This window comes from Loxodonta africana, chromosome 3 (assembly GCF_030014295.1).
Source record: "Loxodonta africana isolate mLoxAfr1 chromosome 3, mLoxAfr1.hap2, whole genome shotgun sequence".
Taxonomy (NCBI): Eukaryota; Metazoa; Chordata; class Mammalia; order Proboscidea; family Elephantidae; genus Loxodonta; species Loxodonta africana.
Window position 1 is genome coordinate 77,128,557 of NC_087344.1, and position 23,560 is coordinate 77,152,116.

The 23,560-nt window shown below is 40.7% G+C and overlaps 1 protein-coding gene and 1 long non-coding RNA gene across 7 annotated transcripts in view; one reads left to right on the top strand and one right to left on the bottom strand.

The window, feature by feature from the left end:
- Positions 1 to 468: 468 nt before the first annotated feature.
- LOC135230720 (uncharacterized) lies at positions 469 to 2,897 on the bottom strand. The gene is made up of 2 exons (XR_010321375.1): positions 2,764 to 2,897; positions 469 to 716 (listed from the first exon to the last, which is right to left on the bottom strand). It is a non-coding gene; the product is annotated as an uncharacterized LOC135230720 (long non-coding RNA).
- Positions 2,898 to 3,425: 528 nt separating this feature from the next.
- The window catches only part of NFYC (nuclear transcription factor Y subunit gamma), a 76,156-nt gene continuing 56,021 nt past the window's right edge, over positions 3,426 to 23,560 (top strand). The window contains exons 1-2 of one of the 6 annotated variants that reach the window (XM_023554581.1): positions 3,431 to 3,541; positions 5,272 to 5,349. The gene's annotated coding sequence lies outside the window, so the exon portion shown is untranslated. Of the gene's footprint in view, positions 3,542 to 3,782; positions 4,013 to 5,271; positions 5,350 to 23,560 lie in introns of those variants that run through there. The other 5 variants (XM_064281799.1, XM_010595261.3, XM_010595260.3 and 2 more) reach the window with 5 other exon arrangements.

Below are 23,560 nucleotides of genomic sequence, written 5' to 3' on the forward strand. Positions count from 1 at the left end.
AGGCTCAATGCTGGGGCTTCCCTCTGTGATTGCCTTGTTTGGGGCTGCTGTGGGTGGTCATGCCATTTGGTTTGTGGAGTCACTCTCTAAACAGGATACAGAATGACTGATTAGCAATTCTGTTTATTAAATTTCAATCACATCTCACTCTTGCCTTCTTGAGACTGCCCCTATGAACTGGAAGAGTTTGGGTTGTTTTTTGATGTTTGTAGACAAGCTCTTAGCTTACCCCCTTAGAAAACTAATTTTAAGGCTCTATTACTCAGCTTGGAGCCCTGGTAGCACAGTGGTTGCTAAGCAAAAGGTCAGCACTTCGAATCCTCCAGCCGCTCCTTGGAAACCCTATGGGGCAGTTCTACCCTGTCCTGTAGGGTCACTATGAGTTGGAACCGACTTGATGGCAACAGGTTTTATTCGTCAGCTTAGGCTAAGTTATGTTGCAGTAATAAACAACCAAAACAATCTCAGTGGCTTACAACAACAAAGGTTTATTTCTTACTCATATGACATTACAGCTTGCACTACATCTTCACTCTGTGAAAAAAAGCAGCTTTATTTGGGACACGCAGTTCCCACAGCAGAGGAAAAAAAGACAGAATCATGAGATCGCTAATGCCACTTCTATTCACATTTCATTGACCAAAACAAGTCATCTGGATAACCTTGATGACATTAGGGTATAATCCTCTTCTGGGACAGGCCACATAGGGAAGGTCCTAGAAAAGAAAGGGCAGAAAATATTGATGATAACTTTACAGTAAGGACTAACATTCAATCTGTATGTACCAGTATGGGAGCCACAGTCAAGAAATCAAAACTCATTGTATTGGGTAAATCTGCTGCAAAGGACCTCTTTAAAGTGTTGAAAAGCCAAGATGTCACCTAGAAGACTAAGGTGTGCCTGACCCAAGCCATAGTCTTTTCAATTGCATCACATGCATGTGAAAGCTGGACAATGAATAAGGAAAACCGAAGAATTCACGCCTTTGAATTGTGGTGCTGGCAAAGAATATTGAACATACCAATGGACTGCCAAAAGAAAGAACAAATCTGTCTTGGGAGAAGTACAACCAGAATGCTCCTTAGAAACAAGGATGGCGAGACTATGTCTTACATACTTTGGACATGTTGTCAGGAGGGATCAGTCCCTGGAAAAGGACATCATGCTTGGTAAAGTACAGGTCAGCAGAAAAGAGGACAACCCTCAACGAGATGGATGACACAGTGGCTGCAACAATGGGCTCAAGCATAATGATTGTAGGGACGGCGCAGGACCGTGCAGTGTTTCATTCTATGGTACATAGGGTCTCTGTGAGTCAGAGCTGATTTGACAGGCCCTACCACTTTTTTTTTTTACCACCACCACCACGTACCAGTATGATTGTTACCAGCTATTAAAATATTTAAATACTTTAGAACTAGCTGGTAAATAGCTGCTGTCTCAAGCCTCTTAACAGCTTCCCTCCCCTGGGATCTCCTGGCCCTACTGTTCATGAATCAGCAGAGACATATACCTCCAGGATCCTATTTGGCTTCAAATCTGCTTGATCAATTCCCGAGTACTACCTGTTCTTAAATGTGTTTAATATCGCCCTTGGCTAATTTCTTCTACTATGTAGATTTTTATTAGTTTAATTCTGAGGCAACCTGATTTCCAAGCTCTTGGATGAAAAACCACTACAGCCCCTATGTGCTCACAATTCCTTTTTTTTTTAATTGTACTTTAGATGAAGGTTTACAGAACTAGCTGCTGATTAAACAGTTAGTACACATATTGTTTTATGACATTGGTTAACAGCCCCACAACATGTCAACACTCTCCCTTCTCGACCTTGGGTTCCCTATTACCAGCTTTCCTGTCCCCTCCTGCCTTCTAGGCCTTGCCCTTGGGCTGTTGTGTCCCTTTAGTCTCGTTTTGTTTTATGGGCTGGTCTAATCTTCAGCTGGAAAGGTAAACCTCGGAAGTGATTTCATTACTGAGCTGAGAGGGTGTCTGGGGACCATACTCTTGGGGTTTCTCCAGTCTCTGTCAGGCAAGTAAGTCTTGCCTTTTTTTGTGAGTTAGAATTTTGTTCTACATTTTTCTCCTGTGCTGACAATTCTTAGTTTTAACAGTAACGATTAGTATAATTTGTATTGCTTCCTACATATTTCTACATCTCCTTGTCTAACATAATGAATCATATGTAATAACGCTCAATAAATATTTGTATAAGACTTACTTGGCTTTTTCCCTGTTAGCTAAGTTTATCTCTACTGTCTCAACATACTGTTTATTTTGGATCTCCTTTTTTTTTTTTTTTTATGACATCTCTCAGGTCTAAAAATGTCATTAACTTCTTTTTCTAACACTTCTGCAATTTACAAAGCACTCTCACAGTGTTCCATTTAATCTCTCCAACACTCCCAAGAGGTAGGAATTAGATTACTCCACAAATGAAGAAATTGCGACTCGGTGAAGTTAGGTGACTTATAGCTAGTAAGATTTCATTCATCAAATATTTATTCAGTGCCTGAAGTGAGATTTACTGAAGCTGGACTTGAAAACAATTTTCCTGAATTCAAGTCAAGGTTTATTCCACTATTCTCAGCTACTTTACCACTAGGGTCATGAACCCAAAGGAAGGCAATAATAGTGTGTTGATTTTATTCTTGAGGGTCCCTCAACACAAGAAGTCTCAAAAAAGCTCCAAGGTCATTTGTGAAATTCAAGATTACCATCCACAGGGGCAGTCCCATTCCTATCTGTGCTTGCCTACCTACCTGATTAAGAGCTCGGCTCTAACCAAAAAAAGGTGGCAGTTCGAATCCATCAGCAGCTGCTTAGAAACTCTACGGGGCAGTTCTACTCTGTCCTATAGGGTCGCTTTTGACATCAATGGGTTGGTTTTCAAATGGAGAAAACGTGTCCATGCAAACGTAAAGTTAAAAGCTGAACATTCTTCGGAAGTACTGCTCTTTATTCTGTAATATATCATTTTACAGTTTTGGTGTTAAATCCCCTCTTCTATGAATTTATGGTGCTGGTAGATACCTTCTGTAAGGGCGTGCTCACTCAATCTGGCATCCGTATGTAGTTCTTCTGCCCACCAGCACTCTTTCCCCCACATTAAAATAAAAACCCCCAAAGTTACTGATCTCCAAAATTCACAGCGTGCGCACCACAGCAGAAATCCACGCTAGAACGCGTTATAGAGGTCACCAGGCAACGCCTCCGGATACATCGGAAGGGGCGGGGTCAGAAATCTCTGGTTGACCAAGTCGGCGACCCTTCCTAATTCTCGCGAGACTTCAAGCAACTCAGCTTCTGCGCACTACAAGCTACTGGGAGCAGAGGCGCCAAGGGAGGGGGAGGGGAAAAGGGGAGACGGTGCAAACGGTGTGGCCGCCATCTTGTTTGTGCCCCCGCTTCGCGCGCGCTCCGTTCTCCGTGACGCACGCTTCCCCCTCCCCTCCGCCCTGCCCGGGCATCTGCATTGCCCAACACCGCAGGAGCGCGGGGGCGGCTGCTGTTCTTCCCTGGACCCCAGAATAGAGGCATGTGAGTGTGCGGGAGCGTCGGTGGGAGGTAGGGTGTGAGCGGTGGCGGGGGGAGGGGCAGCGCTTCCCGCCTTCAGAGACCTCACTTCCCTCGCGCGACCGCCGCTGTAGTTCGGTCCGGCCTGCCCGCCGCCATGTTGTGTTCTCGCCGGGCCCGCCGCAGTCACCGCCGCCGCCGCCGCCGCCTCCGAGCTCGTGGGGTCCGTGCGCCTCGGCGGCCCGGCCCGCAGGCTTTCTCCCATTGGCGGAAGGCTGTGGCGGGGGGGCTCGCTCGGATTGGTCGGTGGCGGGGAGGCCGCGGACCTGGCACCTTATTGGTCGCGCTGGCTCCGGACTAGGAATCAGGCTGCGGGGTGCGCGCGTCCTGGGTTTGGGCTGCAAGGATGATGACCACCTACGGCGCAGGCGTGAGGTGGAGTTTGGGAGCGAGCCTAGAGGCCTCAAGGGGGAAGGGAAGGTGATGGTCCGGCAGGTACTTTCGGGGTACCCTTGGGACGCCCTAGAGTGGAGGTACTCCTAAATTCCGACGTGCCCTACGTGTAACATGCAAAGCCCAGGATGGGGGCGTACAAGTCCCTAGGGTGTCAGGCTTGGGAACACCGAAACCCAAGTTACAGGCTGAGGGGATCGTCGAGATTCAGGGATGCTAGACTTGGAGTCTGACACAGTTTGGGAGTGACCCTGAAGTCCAAGGATGCCAGATCTGAGGGCATGGTATAAGGAGGAAGAAGCATCGGGATCCTATTGGAAGGATAGGATCAGACAGGGATTTTGCTACAGAGTGCCAGTGGAGCCTTGGAGTCTAAAGTTACCAGAACTGGGATGTGATGTGAGGAGGAGGCAAACAGACCAGGCTGACATTGGGGTCCTGTGGGATAGGTGTGCTCTGTCTTTAGTAACTGAAACCAAGCCATACAGTGAGTAGTATCAAATCTGTAGGAGTGAGGAAGTTCACTAGGAAGCATTTGAAGAAACATTTTCGGAGTTGGGAAGTATATTAAGAGAGCAATTATAGGGCCAGCAGCTAGTTGTACGATGTTGTTTGTGGAATTTTTCTGCTTTAGGAAGGATAGGCGTAGGGACTGAGTTTCCAAAACTACGCTTTCTAGCAGATACTAGGTATCTGGCGAATAATTATTTGTTGAATGAACACTGTTAGATTCCCCTTTGGAAGAAGGGAGTTTAGCAGAGATCCTGAATCTTGGCACAATTTATTCCCTTTTATATGTGCCTAAAAATATCGCACCACGCACGTATTCACCTTTTTTTTTTTAAAGCAGTCCCAAACTAAAATAAACCAGCGCATAGCTTTTTGCATCTTAAGTAACAGGACTAGTCAACATTTTCTGGTTCATATTTCAAAAGCTTTTGTTCTAATCCAGAGTTGTTAGAGTCATGTAAAGGGGTACATTCCTTTTCCCCTGAATCGTAATGACTGGGATTGCTTTACATTTGTTTACCCCAAGGCAGAAGGAACATGGAAATAGATTTATGTTAAACCTCTGTGTGTTTCATAGTTTGTTTTTCATTGTCAATATTAGAGGGTTCTTTCTAGCTTCAGATGCAGATAACACTTCTGTTTTCATACCCATTTCAAAAAACTGTAGTTTTCAAATTTGATCAGTTTTATGTGAGTGCAACTAAATTTTCGAGAGAGAAGGGGAAAGTACTAGAGAAAGGGAATTGACATTTTGGGGCACATTGAATATAACATTTCTATTTTTTTATTAGGCAGGCATTTGTCATCGCCATATTGCAGATGAGGAATTGAGGATCAGAAAGGTTAAGTAACTTGTCCAGTGTCACTCAGTAAGTGGTTGAGCTGGAATTCAAACCCAAGTTGCTTGATGTCAAAACCTGGTGGTTTTATCTGCTGTGTCATGTTATCAAAATAAACTTGACTAGTCAAATTCTCAGGTAGTTTTATATTTCAAAGTGGATCATTTTTGATTTCTGGATGTAAAAATATATTGAGTGGGCGGATATAATAAAAATTCGTATTGTTGCAAGCATTCAGGCCACAGAATTGTACCCATATAGAATATGAGTTCTTCAACTAGGTGTTTCTGTTGTGAAAGGGAAGATTTACAACGTAAATTCCTAGATTCTTCCTGAATCCAGGTAGATGACTAGGAAAAAAATGTACAAAAATTTTAAGAATCTGGATTCTTTCAAATAGGCTTCATAGTATTGCTGACATAGTCTTTCTGTATATGGAAGTAATTTGTGCTAAGCAGTGGAGAACTACAAAGTGCATAGTGTGAAGAGCTCACTGGGTAGCTTTTCAGACGTCACCAGTTCCTTAGGATGTTTGTCTCCAGGCACCAGGACTTGTTCAAAGGCCTTATATTTTCTTCAAACTGTGGGATACTAATTCTAAGATATATTTATTCTCAATGATATATAAAATTAAAACTGCATGCAACAAAGTGTTTGCAATTCCAGTGTTGCATAAACCAAAAAACCAAACCCAGTGCCGTTCAGTCGATTCTGACTCATGGCGACGCTATAGGACAGAGTAGAACTGCCTCATAGAGTTTCCAGGGAGCGCCTGGTGGATTCAAACTGCTGACCCTTTGGTTAGCAGCTGTGGCGCTTAACCACTACGCCACCAGGGTTTCTAGTGTTGCATGGAGACCTTTAAATAATTCAGTTTTCAAGGGGAAACTAGTGAACTAGAAGTCTTGCTTTGTGTCTTGATATGATTGGGTGAAGCCCCTTCCCCCAGCTTTGTTTGCAATAATTCTGCAGTGTGGAAGATAGAGGCAATACTACAAGTGGAGGTGAGGCTTTCCATGCATTTGTTCCACATGGAAAGTACTGCACCTCGTACGTTGGCTATCTCAGCCTCAATTTGCCGTCACTAAGTTAATCAAATATGAAGAATATTATGGTATCCATACTTAGTTTCTTTTTTAGTAAGTCTAGACAAGATTCCAAAAACAAATTTATATATATTTTGTTGTTAGTTGCTGGCAGGTTTATTCTGACTCATGCAGACCCCATGTGTTACAGAGCGGAGCTGCTCCGTAGGATTTTCTTGGCTGTAATCTTAATGGAAGCAGATCTCCAGGCCTTTTCTTCCACAGTACTGCTGGATGGGTTTGAACTATATGTGAAGATGTACATATACATATATATGTATGTGTGTGTGTGTATATATATATAATGCAGCAAACTTTTTTTTATTGTACTTTAGATGAACAAACTAGCTTCTCATTAAACAGTTAGTACACTTATTATTTTATGACATTGGTTAACAACCCCACTGCATGTCAGCACTCTCCCTTTTCGACCTTGGGTTCCCCGTTACCAGCTTTCCTGTCCTCTCCTGCCTTGTAATCCTTGCCCCTGAGCTGGTGTGCCCCTTTAGTCGTGTTTTGTTTAATGGATCTGTCTAATCTTTGGCTGAAGGGTAAACTTCGGGAGCGACTTCATTATTGAACTAAAAGGGTGTGTGGGTGCCATACTCTTAGCGTTTCTGCCAGGCCAGTAACTCTGGTCTTTTTTTGTGAGTTAGAATTTTGATGCAAAAAAAATTTTTTTTATTTGAACTTTAGATGAAGGTTTACAGAACAAACTAGTTTCTGTGAGTTAGAATTTTGGTCTACATTTTTCTCCAACTCTGTCCAGGACCCTCTATTGTGATCCCTGTCAGAGCAGTCAGCCGTGGTAGCCAGGCACCATCTAGTTGTACTGGCCTCAGACTGTGGAGGCTGTGGTAGTTGTGGTCCATTAGTCCTTTGGACTTATCTTTAGTTTTCTTCTTTTTCCCTTACAGCAAACATTTCTTGAGCACCTGCTCTTCAACATCAGTGACCATGTTCGTTCCACATTAGCCACTTACACCGATGGCCACTTGCTAGATCTTGTTATACAGAATTGACCGCCTCAGAAATCTTGAACTCCCAGGAGGTCTGAGTAGGTCTGAGTTTATATTAAAAACTTGTGAACTTCAGCATTGTCTTCTAAGCAAAAATCATGCTAATGTTTTATACTTGATAGACTGTCCATGTAATTTTATTTAATCCTTGTAACAAATAGTTCTGTTATTTCATTTATGCTTACACATTTTTCATTTGGTCAAAATGAATTCATTATACTAGAGAAGATAGAAGTTTTCTTATCCCCATTTTATCTACAGAGAAGTAGAGGCAAAGCAAAATGATGTCCTTTTGAGGCAATTTGGACATTCAACTTACCTCTTTTAGTTTAGAGGTACTCAGCCACTAAGGATGCAGAAATCGAACTTGCGAATAGTATCATGGTTACTATTTTGAGTGCTTTATTGTGCCAGCTGGGTAGAAATGCATTATATGTATTATTCTCACAATGGTATGAGGTACATAACCATTACTACACACATTTTACATGTGAGGAGACCAAGGCACAGGGAGGTTAAGTAATTTGCTCAAGGCCATATAACCAGTAAGTGACAGAGCCAGGATTCAAACACAGTTCTGTAATTCCTAATTCTACACAATTTGTGGAGTCCTTACTCTTAAACATTATGTTCTCTTGAACCTGTAGACTATTATGGGAAAAGAAAAATCCTTAGATTTTTTCAGGCCTGTTCTTTGTATTGAGGCTCTGAAGAGTGAGATATGACCGTGACAAGGTCATTTAACTATTCAAGGGCAGAGCCAAGCCTAGCCCAGATCACTGGATTTCCAGACCAGTGCTCGTTCTGCCAGACAGCATTGCCTCTCCTGTGGAAGCATTGACATGGAGAAAAGACGACTCTAAGGCGCTATCTATGTTTTGACAAGTTTGCCTGATACACAGGAGGGAGAATGTCACAGAACATTATTGGGGCCACAAATGACCTTCTTGAGGTTCATTCCAGCCATAGGCATACAATCTAGGTAGAACATTCCTTAGTCAGCAAGCTCTTTTCCTTTCTGTTTCTTGTGCTTAAAGCAAACTGGTTGTGAGTTATCTGATGTCTTACAGTCTCTCTTTTTATTTTGTTTGTTCAGTTTTTCATGCATGTACTGTGACAAGCTAGGAAGGCTACAAGGTCATTTCATTTTTTTCTTGCAGAGACTCAAAGCAGGTAACATAATTTAGGTAGATTAATATGCAGGAAGAAATGAATTTAAAATACTTTGGTCAAAAAGTGCCTTTGGGGGAGGGGGTAGTATAGTCGATTTTGGAGTCAGACCTAGGAAAGAATTCTCTCTGCAATGCATTTACCCTCTGTGTGAGCTGGGGAGCAGGTCCTTAACCTTGCTGAGCCTTGGTTTCTTACTCTGTAAAGTAGTGGTAATAATACCTGCCTTACAGAGTAATTATTAGAGTTGAATACAATAGCATATATTAGGTGCCTGTGTCACTAAGTAGGCCTCATTAAGTGAGAAAACACATCACTTTCCTTTTAGAACAGCAGAAAATCTGTCCTGACAGTCACTTAGATGAGGGGGCCTTTTGTAATTATCTGCTCTGTTATGCACAGTAAGATTTTCACAGGGGGAGCAATCACTTGACATGAAAGAAATAACCTAATTTAGTCGTGCTGTTGTGGTTTAGGAGCCAGTTTTCAGTGGACTGTCTTGAGGTCACTATTAGTTTTGAATGTACAAAGTAGTAGGATCATTTGTTTCAGGGAAAGGTTGTCTCCTGATCTCTCTACTACTAATCTCCGGATGCTGAGTGCTAATGAGTTATGAGATTAAAACTTTTTCATATTTGTCAAATAGCAATGATTATTAAAATCTAGAACAACTAGTTTTGTGCTTATGTCCAAAAGGAGAGATTTGCATTATAGGTTTAAAAAATTTTTCTGATTATAATTTGAAGTAGGACTGTCAGTATGGTCTGTGTGATTTGTAGCCACCTGGGTAGCATTTTCCTTGAGTAATCAGGAAAACAATATTGTGGAATGGTTCAGAAAAAAATCTCTCTGCCTGCAGAAATTTTTGCCAGGTTGCAAAATTTGCAGTCCCCTTCCCACGCTTCTGTATGTTTTAGCCGTGACTTACCTGATAGCAACAAGGTGATACCTGTACTCATTTTTGATGAGGGGGTTGTATTTCACTTCTTTAAGTTCTTACTTGTCTGCAGACAGATTACTTCTAAATCCAGTATACTTTCTTTTATGCCGAGAGAGTTTTCTGATGGATAAACTCCAGGGACAGTTTAGAGAGATAGAGTCCAGTCTTTACATTTGATTATTTCCGGTAGAATAGGTTTAATTTAAAGTTTCAAATGCATGTCCAAGGCACATAAGGTGTCCTATTTAAATGAATATCCTCCGTTTAAAATCAGCACTATGTCCTTATAAATCAGATTCAGGAATTGTTCTATTCTTAAATACGTTAATGGGTATGCTCTATAAATAGTGATCTTGAGCAGTGCTTCAACAAGAGGAATGGGATGACTCATAGGAAATGATATTGAAGCATGGAATATTTTGTGTCATGTCGTTGGCTTCCATCTATTAGAGTTACCGAAGATTTTCTCAATCCCTAGTTACTGTTGTCCCTGTCCTCAGGAGCTGCCAAATTATCCAGTGATCTATATGAAGTGAGATTCTTTGCCCAGTGTCAAGAAAACATATCCTGTCACCACTGGCATGATCCTCCCATTTTAAAATAGAAAGAAGAAGGGGCTAAAGTATGTAATACACTATTTGCACAGTTGAACATTTTTGTTATTTTAACTGTCTTTAAAAATTATTATTGTATCCTGAAGATAAAAACCCAACCAAACCCAGTGCCGTCGAGTCGATTCCGACTCATAGCGACCCTAGAGGACAGAGTAGAACTGCCCCATAGAGTTTCCAAGGAGTGCCTGGCGGATTCGAACTGCCAACCCTTTGGTTAGCAGCCGTAGCACTTAACCACTGCGCCACAAGGGTTTCCCCCTGAAGATACGTAGCATAGAATTTGCCTATTATCAGATTAAAAAGTTGGAGTCTTTTTTTTTTTTAATTAATTTTTATTAAGCTTCAAGTGAACATTTACCATTCCAATCAGTCTGTCACATGTAGGTTTACATACATCTTACTCCTTTCTCCCACTTGCTCTCCCCCTATTGAGTCAGCCCTTTCAGTCTCTCATTTCGTGCCAATTTTGCCATCTTCCCTCTCTATCTTCCCATCCCCCCTCCAGTCAAGAGTTGCCAACACTCTCTCCAGTGTCCACCTAATTTAATTGGCTCACTCTTCATCAGCATCTCTTTCCCCGCCCCTGACCAGTCCTTTTCATGCCTGATGAGTTGTCTTCGGGGATGGTTCCTGTCCTGTGCCATCAGAAGTTCTTGGGAGCATTGTCTCTGGGATTCCTCTAGTCGCATTCATATCATTAGGTATGGTCCTTTTATGAGAATTTGGGGTCTGTATCCCATTGGCCTCCTGCTCCCTCAGGAGTTGTCAGTTGTGCTCCCTAGCAGGGCAGACATCGATTGTGGCCGGGCACCAACTAGTTCTTCTGGTCTCAGGATAATGTAGGTCTCTGGTTCATGTGGCCCTTTCTGTCTCTTGGGTTCTTAGTTGTTGTGTGGCCTTGGTGTTCTTCCTTTGCCTTTGCTCCAGGTGGTTTGAGACCAATTGATGTATCTTAGATGGCGGCTTGTTGGCATTTAGGACCCCAGGCGCCACAATTCAAGTGGGATGCAGAATGTTTTCATAATAGAATTATTTTGCCCATTGACTTAGAAGTCCCCTCAAACCATGTTCCCCAGACCCCAGCCCCTGCTCCACTGACCTTTGAAGCTTTCATTTTATCCTGGAAACCTCTTTGCTTTTAGTCCAGTCCAATTAGGCTGACCTTCCTTGTATTGTGTGTTGTCTTTCCCTTCACCCAAAGCAGTTCTTATCTACTGATTGATCAATATAAAACCCTCTCCCTCTCTCCCTCCCTCCCCGCTTTGTAACCACAAAAGTGTGTGTTCTTCTCCGTTTTTTCTATTTCTCAAGATCTTATAATAGAGGTCTTATACAATATTTGTCCTTTTGCCTCTGACTCATTTCGCTCAGCATAATGCCTTCCAGATTCCTCCATGTTATGAAATGTTTCAGAGATTCGTCACTGTTGTTTATCGATGCATAGTATTCCATTGTGTGAATATACCACAATTTATTTACCCATTCATCCGTTGACAGACACCTTCGTTGCTTCCAGCTTTTTGCTATTGTAAACAGAGCTGCAATAAACATGGGTGTGCATATATCTGTTTGTGTGAAGGCTCTTGTATCTCTAGGGTATATTCCGAGGAGTGGGATTTCTGGGTTGTATGGTAGTTCTATTTCTAACTGTTTCAGATAACGCCGGATGGATTTCCAAAGTGGTTGTACCATTTTACAATCCCACCAGCAGTGTATGAGAGTTCCAATCTCTCCGCAGCCTCTCCAACATTTATTATTTTGTGTTTTTTGGATTAATGCCAGTCTAGTTGGTGTGAGATGGAATCTCATCGTAGTTTTGATTTGCATTTCTCTAATGGCTAATGATCGGGAGCATTTTCTCATGTATCTGTTGGCTGCCTGAATATCTTCTTTAGTGAAATGTGTGTTCATATCCTTTGCCCACTTTTTGATTGGGTTGTTTGTCTTTTTGTGGTTGAGTTTTGACAGAATCATGTAGATTTTAGAGATCAGGCGCTGGTCTGAGATGTCATAGCTGAATATTCTTTCCCAGTCTGTAGGTGGTCTTTTTACTCTTTTGGTGAAGTCTTTAGATGAGCATAGGTGTTTGATTTTTAGGAGCTCCCAGTTATCTGGTTTCTCTTCATCATTTTTGGTAATGTTTTGTATTCTGTTTATGCCCTGTATTAGGGCTCCTAGGGTTGTCCCTATTTTTTCTTCCATGATCTTTATTGTTTTAGTCTTTATGTTTAGGTCTTTGATCCACTTGGAGTTAGTTTTTGTGCATGGTGTGAGGTACGGGTCCTGTTTCATTCTTTTGCAAATGGATATCCAGTTATGCCAGCACCATTTGCTAAAAAGACTATCTTTTCCCCAATTAACTGACACTGGTCCTTTGTCAAATATCAGCTGCTCATACATGGATGGATTTATATCTGGGTTCTCAATTCTGTTCCATTGGTCTATGTGCCTGTTGTTGTACCAGTACCAGGCTGTTTTGACTACTGTAGCTGTATAATAGGTTCTGAAATCAGGTAGAGTGAGGCCTCCCACTTTCTTCTTCTTTTTCAGTAATGCTTTGCTTATCCGGGGGTTCTTTCCCTTCCATATGAAATTAGTGATTTGTTTCTCTATCCCCTTAAAATATGACATTGGTATTTGGATTGGAAGTGTGTTATATGTATAGGTGGCTTTTGGTAGAATAGACATTTTTACTATGTTAAGTCTTCCTGTCCATGAGCAGGGTATGTTCTTCCACTTAAGTATGTCCTTTTGAATTTCTTGTAGCAGAGTTTTATAGTTTTCTTTGTATAGGTCTTTTACATCCTTGGTAAGATTTATTCCTAAGTATTTTATCTTCTTGGGGGCTACTGTGAATGGTATTGATTTGGTTATTTCCTCTTCGGTGTTCTTTTTGTTGATGTAGAGGAATCCAAGTGATTTTTGTATGTTTATTTTATAACCTGAGACTCTTCCAAACTCTTCTATTAGTTTCAGTAGTTTTCTGGAGGATTCCTTAGGGTTTTCCACGTATACGATCATGTCATCTGCAAATAGTGATAGCTTTACTTCCTCCTTGCCAATCTGGATACCCTTTATTTCTTTGTCTAGCCTAATTGCCCTGGCTAGGACTTCAAGTATGGTGTTAAATAAGAGTGGTGATAAAGGGCATCCTTGTCTGGTTCCCGTTCTCAGGGGAAATGCTTTCAGGTTCTCTCCATTTAGAGTGATATTGGCTGTTGGCTTTGCATAGATGCCCTTTATTATGTTGAGGAATTTTCCTTCAATTCCTATTTTGGTAAGAGTTTTTATCATAAATCGGTGTTGAACTTTGTCAAATGCCTTTTCTGCATCTATTGATAAGATCAGGTGGTTTTTATCTTTTGTTTTATTTATGTGATGGATTACGTTAATGGTTTTTCTGATATTAAACCAGCCTTGCATGCCTGGTATAAATCCCACTTGATCAGGGTGAATTATTTTTTTGATGTGTTGTTGGATTCTATTGGCTAGAATTTTGTTGAGGATTTTTGCATCTATGTTCATGAGGGATACAGGTCTAAATTTTTCTTTTTTTGTAATGTCTTTACCTGGTTTTGGTATTAGGGAGATGGTAGCGTCATAGAATGAGTTGGGTAGTATTCCGTCTTTTTCTATGCTTTGAAATACCTTCAGGAGTAGTGGTGTTAAGTCTTCTCTGAAGGTTTGCTAGAACTCTGCAGTGAAGCCGTCTGGGCCAGGACTTTTTTTTTGTTGGAAGTTTTTTGATTACTGTTTCAATCTCTTTTTTTGTTATGGGTCTATTTAGTTGTTCTACTTCTGAATGTGTTAGTTTAAGTAGGTAGTATTTTTCCAAGAATTTATCCATTTCTTCTAGGTTTGCAAATTTGTTAGAGTACAATTTTACGTAGTAATCTGAAATGATTCTTTTAATTTCATTTGGCTCTGTTGTGATGTGGTCCTTCTCGTTTCTTATTCGGGTTATTTGTTTCCTTTCCTGTATTTCTTTAGTCAGTCTGGCCAATGGTTTATCAATTTTGTTAATTTTTTCAAAAAACCAGCTTTTGGCTTTGTTAATTTTTTCAATTGTTTTTCTGTTCTCTAATTCATTTAGTTCAGCTCTAATTTTTATTATTTGTTTTCTTCTGGTGCCTGATGGGTTCTTTTGTTGCTCATTTTCTATTTGTTCAAGTTGTCGGGACAGTTCTCTGATTTTGTCTCTTTCTTCTTTTTGTATGTGTGCATTTATCGATATAAATTGACCTCTGAGCACTGCTTTTGCTGTGTCCCAGAGGTTTTGATAGGAAGTATTTTCATTCTCGTTGCTTTCTAAGAATTTCCTTATTCCCTCCTTGATGTCTTCTATAACCCAGTCTTTTTTCAGGAGGGTATTGTTCATTTTCCAAGTATTTGATTTCTTTTCCCTAGTTTTTCTGTTATTGATTTCTAGCTTCATTGCCTTGTGGTCTGAGAAGATGCTTTGTAATATTTCGATGTTTTGGATTCTACCAAGATTTGTTTTGTGACCTAATATGTGGTCTATTCTAGAGAATGTTCCATGTGCACTAGAAAAAAAAGTATATGTTGCAGCAGTTGGGTGGAGAGTTCTGTATAAGTCTATGAGGTCAAGTTGGTTGATTGTTGTAGTAGGTCTTCCGTGTCTCTATTGAGCTTCTTACTGGATGTCCTGTTCTTCTCCGAAAGTGGTGTGTCGAAGTCTCCTACTATAAATGTGGAGGTGTCTATCTCGCTTTTCAATTCTGTTAAAATTTGATTTATGTATCTTGCAGCCCTGTCATTGGGTGCGTAAATATTTAATATGGTTATATCTTCCTGATCAATTGTCCCTTTTATCATTATATAGTGTCCTTCTTTATCCTTTGTGGCGGATTTAAGTCTAAAGTGTATTTTGTCAGAAATTAATATTGCTACTCCTCTTCTTTTTTGCTTATTATTTGCTTGATATATTTTTTTCCATCCTTTGAGTTTTAGTTTGTTTGTGTCTCTAAGTCTAAGGTGTGTCTCTTGTAGGCAGCATATAGATGGATCGTGTTTCTTTATCCAGTCCGTGACTCTCTGTCTCTTTATTGGTGCATTTAGTCCATTTACATTCAGCGTAATTATAGATAAATAAGTTTTTAGTGCTGTCATTTTGATGCCTTTTCATGTGTGTTGTTGGCCATTTCATTTTTCCACATACTTTTTTGTGCTGAGACGTTTTCCTTAGTAGATTGTGAGATCCTCATTTTCATAATGTTTAACTTTATGTTTGTTGAGTCGTTGCGTTTTTCTTGAGTTATGGAATTGATATTCCTTTTTGTGGTTACCTTATTATTTACCCCTATTTTTCTAAGTAAAAACCTAACTTGTATCGTTCTATATCGCCTTGTATCACTCTCCATCTGGCAGTTCAATGCCTCCTATATTTAGTCCCTCTTTTTGATTATTGTGATCGTTTATCTATTGATTTCCATGATTTCCTGTTATGTGTTTTATTTTGTTTATTTATTTGTTTTTTAGAATTAATCTTACTTTGTTTGTTTTTGTGCTTTCTCTATTTGAGTTGCGTTGATATCAGGACGTTCTGTTTTGTGACCTTGTATTGTGCTGGTACCTGATATTATTGGTCATCAGGCCAAACAATCTCCTTAAGCATTTCTTGCAGTCTTGGTTTAGTTTTTGCAGATTCTCTAAACTTATGTTTATCTGTAAATATCTTAATTTCTCCTTCATATTTCAGAGAGCGTTTTGCTGGATATATGATCCTTGGTTGGCAGTTTTTCTCCTTCAGTGCTCTGTATACGTCGTCCCATTCCCTTCTTGCCTGCATGGTTTCTGCTGAGTAGTCTGAACTTATTGATTCTCCCTTGAAGGAAACCTTTCTTTTCTCCCTGTGGAGTCTTTTTAAGAAGCAAAACATGCATGGTTGTCAATAATTTGGGAGGCAGAGGATTGCTGTTTATGGTAGTACTTAATATAATTTTTGGGAGTACTAAATTACAAAGAATAATGACATAATGTGTGTAAAACTAACTATTTTGGAAGGCTGTCAGAATAGAGTTGTATATTGTCTTCTTTCAGTTCTGCTAAAATTTGTAAGTTGGCTTAGAACAGTGTTTCTCAAGCTATTCCATTGAACTTTGTTGTTGTTAGTGCCTGCTGAGTCGGTCCCTGACTCATGGGGATCCCATGCACAACAGAACAAAATGTTGCCTGGTCCTGTGCTATCCCTATGATCAGTCGTGGATTGGACAGTCGTGCTCTGTAGGGTTTTCACTGGCTGATTTTTGGAAGTAGATTGCAAAGTCTTTCTTCCTAGTCCATCTTAGTCTGGAAGGTTCGCTGAAACTTGTTCAGCATGGTAGCAACATGCAAGCCTCCACTGACGGATGGATAGTGGCTGCACGTGAGATGCACTGGCCAGGAGTGGAAGACGAGAATTTTACCACTGAACCATCACTGCCCCATATCACTGAACACTAGTTCTGTGCAATGCTAATAATTGTTCTCTGGGGATGAAAAAAGGATTCTTGACAAAATAACAGCCAAAGTGAAATGGATTTTTTACTGCAGAATTTATGCTCATATGCCTTGTGACCCTTTATACTCATGTGCCCTATGACCCTTCGAGAGGAAGAGTACATTATGTAGTATTTCTCCAACTTATTTGGCCACGGGACCCTGTTTATGAGAACACCTAATGAACATTTTATGTTATGACTGGTATGTAGTGAGGCCCAGTTGAGCAGCTCTGGTGTAGACAGTCTCTGAATTAAAAATGTATTGTGTGATGGCTTGGCCAATTGTGGGAAAGAATTTTTCTTGGAACATGTATGTCTCCAAAGTAATGTAGACTCTTAGGGGTGGATGTGATTTCAAAGATCATCCAGGTTGGGAGAACATAACTTATTTTTTAAAAACATTTCAGAATTTATAATCTACCTTACTATTATTATCCACTTTATCAATTTATTTTACTCATTCATTTATTCATTGAGCACCAGTGGCTTGATGCCTGCTGCATTGCTCAAAACATTTCTAGAACCTCTCTGGGAATTATTTTCAGAACTTCTGTTAGATGTCACACTTTTGAGAATGTGTCAACACTTTTTTTTTCTTTTAACCTTGAAGATGGAGTTGCTCTGTTTGCTAATAGTTGTTCAGGACCAAGTCAGGTGAAAGATGTGGGTCAGAAGTTGCAATCCAGCAGCTCTCAATTTTCTTTGATCTACTATTTTTTTTTTTTTTTTTTAGTTTGAACCAAAAGTTAAAATGGAAAAAATTGACATTAATAATATTTAGTTTTTGTTTATTTTAAAGAATCTGAATCTCTTACTGCAGTGGGCCAGCATTTCTGAATGGCCATTATTGGTTGGAGCCAAGTAGTGGCTGCCCCTTTAGATGCGACATTCAGTCTCCACCTTCTTCATTCCCTGCCAACCAAAACCAAACCAAACCCGTTGCCATCCAGTCGATTCCAACTCACCATGACCCTATAGGGCAGAGTAGAACTGCCCCATGGAGTTTCCAAGGAGCGCCTGGTGGGTTTGAACTACTGACCTTTTGGTTAGCAGCCATAGCTCTTAACCACTATGCCACCACCATTCCCTGTTATTTCCTAAACATTATGGCTGAAGTTGGGTTTGATTTATACGTGTATCTGTGCTGAGCAATGGGGATATCGAGATAAATAAGACACCATTGCTGCCTTCAAGAAACCTTTGTCTAGTAGAAGAGAATTGTTAAACCTAGTTGTGTGGTAAGTGCTCTGTTGTTGTTGTTAGGTGCCGTCAAGTTGGTTCTGGCTCATAGAGACCCTGTGTGCAACAGAATGAAACACTGCCTGGTCCTGCGCCATCCTCATGATCGTTGTTACGCTTGAACCCCTTGTTGTAGCCACTGTTCAGTCCATCTTGTTGAAGGTCTTCCTCTTTTTCTCTGACCCTCTACTTTACCAAGCATGATGTCCTTCTTTAAGGGCTAGTTCCTCCTGATGATGTGTCTAATGTATGTGAGATGCAGCCTTGTCATCCTTGCTTCTAAGGAGGGTTCTGGCCGTGCTTCTTCCAAGACAGATTTGTTCGTTCTTTTGGCAGTCCATGGTATATTCAGTATTCTTCGCCAGCACCGCTCAAATACCACATGCCAGGTATTATGCCAAATACTTTCACTTATCTCATTTACCCTTCAACACTCCTGTGAGTTGGTGTTATTTTTTTTTTCCTTTTTACCCATGAAGAAATAAGCTCAGAGATGGCTAAGTAACTTGGCCCAGGTCATACAGCTAGTAAGTAGGTGGCTATGATTCAGGGTTGGTCTTTTGACCAAGAGGATCACTTTCCATCCTGCCACCTTTAAGAGTATTGAAGCCTAAACCACCCAGCCAGAGTCATGGTCTTGTCTTAGACTGATCTGGATGTTTTTTAGGGCGAGATGATGCGGTTGTTTGGTGTAGGGGGCTGCTGAGATCTAGGACCAGAGAAGGTGACTATAAGGTGGAATCCCAGAGATCCCACAAGGCTTTTAATCCACACTGACAGGTTAGAAAAGAGAAGGCTATACTAAGTGAGTAAGTCAGGCTGCCAAATGGAAATTCAAGGATAATTTGAGTTCTCTTCCCACTGTGACTTGATTTCTACTAAGGTGACTATTGATAAGAAATACGAGTTGAAGTATTTTTTTACAAGCCGCCAAGAACAAATAAAAACTCTGCTGAAGTCCTTCACAAAGTATCAAGGGACATGATTGGCTTAATCTAGTATATCAAAAGCAGAGTCAAAGAGCAGACTTTTGGAACACTAACCAGACTTTGGCTGGTGTTGGTGGTGAAAGGCCTGGATTTCTGGCATAAAAACTGGGAAAGGTTTTTAGTAACGTTTGGTAAGTAGTCCTCCTATACTGCTCGTTAGGGCTAAGGCATTGCTGTCTCAGGGCTGCAGGGTATGCTGGAGATACGAGACACTTTCCCTCAGAGTAGCTTCAGGGCCCTAAGCAGGTCTCCTCCCTCTCTCAGCTCCTGTGTTAATCCAGGAAGTTGAATCGGATGCCTCTTAGCACTTCTATTAGGTGCTTATCAAGGCACAGTACACACAAGTTAGCTTATTTAACCCTTACAGTGGCTCTGTGATATAAATGGGGGTATCTGTATTTTACAGATGAGGAAACTGAGGCTTAGGATTAGTCCAGTTAATAAGTACATGGGCCAGAATTTGAAACTAACTCGGCCTGACCCCCAAGCACTTAGTTGCTTTCCCATACTGCTACCAATTAATAGTTAGTGATGTTGTAAACGTGTTCTCCCTATCCTTCTGCTCCCCTCCCCCTAAATGAGCTTCTTTGCACCCTTGCAGCTAACTTGACCTTCAGTGTTTTGGGGGTAAGAGAGGCTATAGGCCTTTTGTCTTCTGTTCCCAGGCTAATAGCTTTCAGAATCTGTGCTTTAAACTTTGAAGAAAAAAACCACAATACTTGTAACTTTATGTAAGTTCAGGCCCCCCCCCCCCATACACACACACATACACTGTTAGCATAAAAGAACAGTCGCTGTTGAATCATTTCCGACTCAGGGCAACCTTGGGTGTGTCGGAGTAGAACTGTGCTCCGTGGGGTTTTCATTGACTGATTTTTCAGAAGTAAATTGCCAGGCCTTTCTTTTGAGGTGCCTCTAGTGCTAACCTTTGGGTTAGCAGACAAGTGCATTAACTGCACCACCCAGGAACTTCCCTGTTAGCACAGCCGAACTCTTATTTATGTGTTAATCCCTTAATAGTTCATTGTATATTGTTGTTAATAATTTAGTTGTTACTTGTCTCAAATACTTGTAAATTATAAATGTGATGTTACTGGTTAAATATTCCTAATAATTTAGTAATAAACTTTGTGTCGGTTTATATAGGGTGCTATTTTGGTCAGTTACTTAGCTAGGCCTCTAATCAATATATCAAATTCAATATTAGTCAAATTTCTAATTATTAAATTAATGAAAATGTGTAATGGTTTATGCTATCTCTTACATATATGTCACACCCAAGGATTTCCTTGGATGCCCCCTGAGGTGTTCCGTGTCTTGGCTCGCAGTGTGGTGCAGTGGAAGGAGGCACCACCCTAGGTGCGTCCTGAGTTTGCATCCTAGATTATAGCTAGTGGCCACTCGTTTAACTTCCCTGAACCTCACTCTTTCTCACATGTCAAAGGGGTTGTAGTGAGGCTTAGAGAACTGATGTCTGTAATGGATCTAGCACAGAATCTGGCACTTAGTTGGTACAGGTAGTCCCTGATTTACGATGTATTTGAATTAAGAATGAACTGCATTTCTGACCATCTGATTTATTTTATTTTTTTACGTCTTATCATTAGTAATATATACTATATACAGTATTGCAGTGCCTCATTTGCTAATGTTATCATTCTTATGCCACCCCCAAAGACAAAGGTTAGATTTATAAAGATACTGATAATAAAAGGTAATAGTAATGAAAACCTAAAAAAAAATTGAGGTATTCGACTTATGTCAGAACTGACTTACAGTGGAGTCGTTGGAATGGAACCCCGTCGGAAGTCAGGGACTACCCGTACTCAGAAATTTCTTCATTTCGGTGTAGGAAATGAATGGAATATACATAGAGACATTAATATGGCACAGTGATTAGAAAGACCACCTTGTTCCTGTTTTAGGACCCTGCCAAATATCTGTGGTTGCTCATGGTGACCTCTCACGTAAGGTCAGCCAAGGTATTTCTAGAAGAGATCTCACCTACCTGGCAAAAGAGCTGCGTTGTTTAGTCTTAGTTTTGATGGGAGGAAGCATCATTAAAGGCCTCTGGTATTGGTGGGATGTTTCCATTTGAATATTTCGTAAAAAAAAAAAAAGTTAATAGATTTTTCACCATTTTATTAGGAGCCTCCTCTTAAAACCTAAGCCCCCCAAGCCAGTGCTGTCGAGTCCATTCCGACTTATAGCGACTGTATAGGACAGAGTAGAACTGCCCCCATAGAGTTTCCAAGGAGCGCCTGGTGGATTTGAACTGCTGACCAGCAGTTTGAACCCACCAGGCGCTCCTTGGAAACTCTATGGGGCAGTTCTACTCTGTCCTGTAGGGTTGCTATGAGTCTGAACCGACTCGACGGCAACGGTGTTTTTTTTTTTTTTTTTAATGCCTTCAATAACCACATTGACTCGAGTAAGAATACTTACAACATCTCTCCTGAGATCAGTCCTGCTCATCCTTAAAAATGTGGTAGAAAGAGTTATCCTCTGTGACATCAAAACTCGGTAATATTAACAGGTACTCAGCACCATTTTGTGACTGTCTTAAATAGTTAATCCATCAAACTAGGATGTGCTTTAAACAGTGTATTTGCTCACATTCTGTCTTTTTTGCCATCCCCCCTCCTCCCCATCATTGTATTTCCCTCACTGGATTCCTGGTAGACTTTCTGAGAATACTTCTGTCCCTGTCACTGACGTCATCTGTTAGTTCCTAACTTTATATGGAGTTTTGCTGTTTACTTTGTGTTTCAAAATAAAGTGCTTTGCCCTTGTATTAACCTATGCCTTTAAAACTACCATGAATCTAATGACAGCTGCCTTTTTAGAAGTCGTGCAAACTGTCATTTGGCCATCATATCACTCTTTGTTAAAGACGTTGTATTTTCTCTGGAGCCATTAGAGTAACCCTGCCCAGTTTTCTTTTTCTTCTAATGCTCAACAGAAGACTGAGCATAGTTAAGTTACAACTTTCCGACCTTGTGCACATTGCTTCTCTGGCTGACTGCCATAGGATACTGTAGCAATATCTTACAGACATCTTTGATGGCCAATCAGAAACAGATAAATTACCTTAAATTTTTTTTTTAATGGAACTCTGACAGCCAATAAGAAATCCCATGGGTGGGAACTATAACAAGCCTTTCATGTGATTTTAAGAAAGGTTCTAAATTTGCAGTATCTTTATTTCTGAAAGCACATGAGCCCCTAGTGCATCTGCTATTTGCATTTTCTGGACATTTCCAACCCCTAAGTTCCCGTAGTTTTGAAATGTGGATCTGACCCCTGCTCTGCTTCTCAAGGTAACTTTAAAACAGGAAGTGTACAAAGGAGGTAACTGATGACGTGAACAGCCAATCATGGCTTTGTGTTCTTAGCCGATAAAACAGCCCAGCCAATGGGACCACTCTGGAGGCAAGGTTTGGTGTCAAATAGCATGCTAGATTGAATGCCTTTGACTGTTAAAGTGGAAGGAGGCTGCAGGGCTTCATTGGAGCCTCGGAGTTTTTCACTGAGGCAGGGGTCAGCTGAAAGACAAAGAAAAATGGCGAATAGTTTGTTGGGGGGTGGGGGGACAGCTGTTCGGGTTTTCACTGGAGTGGACATTCCAGACTCAGGTTTCTGCATCTCCTGCTGCCTTTTGTTTCCTCCGTCCTTTTGGGGGGGAGGGATAGGAGTGACTTAAATTCTCCCTGTCCGAGGAGATATAAATAACTACATGTAAAATTAATGCAGTTCCCGGTAAGTTTAATTCTTTGTTTTGTGTTGAAATGATAGAAACTGTTTAGCTTCAGAGAGTGTAGACAAGTTGCACTGTGTCAGAAAATGGCCACTTTACATTCCATGCATACCTTTTGGTGCACCTAGAAGACCTTGCTGTTTAGATTTTGCATGCCCTTCAACTAGAATTTCGTTTCCTAGTTGAGTATTGACAATATCAGATACATGTTGAAAGGCTGATCATTTTTCAGGGGCACACAGAAGCAAAGCACTTTCTCTTTTCATTGGGTAAACTTAACTGTTTTCCAGATAATTTTCCTTTGTTCAAATGCACTGAAGCTTTCCTACAGAATAAGCTGAGATGTTTTAAGAGTTTTTCTATTTCCATGCACTTTGTTGACATCTGTGTTTTCAGAGATGGAAGCAACATCGTTGCTGTTCTGAATTTGTATAAAAATATGATTTGGAGTGATGCAGGTTCTAATGGTGAAGGCCCACATGCCAATGTGAAATTCTCCCATAACTTTCTTGATTTACTGGTCTGTCTGCAGATTCTAATAAGTACTAATTAATTTGGTGACAACCTTTCTGGTTTAAAATACACATATAAGTTTAGAATACTGATCAGAAACATACTTCTTCGTTGTATTGGCAGTGAATGGAGCAAATCTTTTTCCACACATTTTGTCATATGTTGATTTGGTTCTTTAGAATGTTGTGAGCAAAATGCTTTTCATTTTCTGTGTGACATATATAAAATCCTAATTTTTCTGCAGCTCATGACTAGGAAAGTTAAGACTAGAGGCACCCTATCTTTTGCCCTTGATAATCTTTTTTTTTTCCTCTATGGGAAGCTAACGTAGGTTGCTAATCACTAGCCAGTTAGTTCTTTCGAATAGCGAATAGCGAAGTCTTCCATCCCATGTACTGAGCTTTGAAATACACTT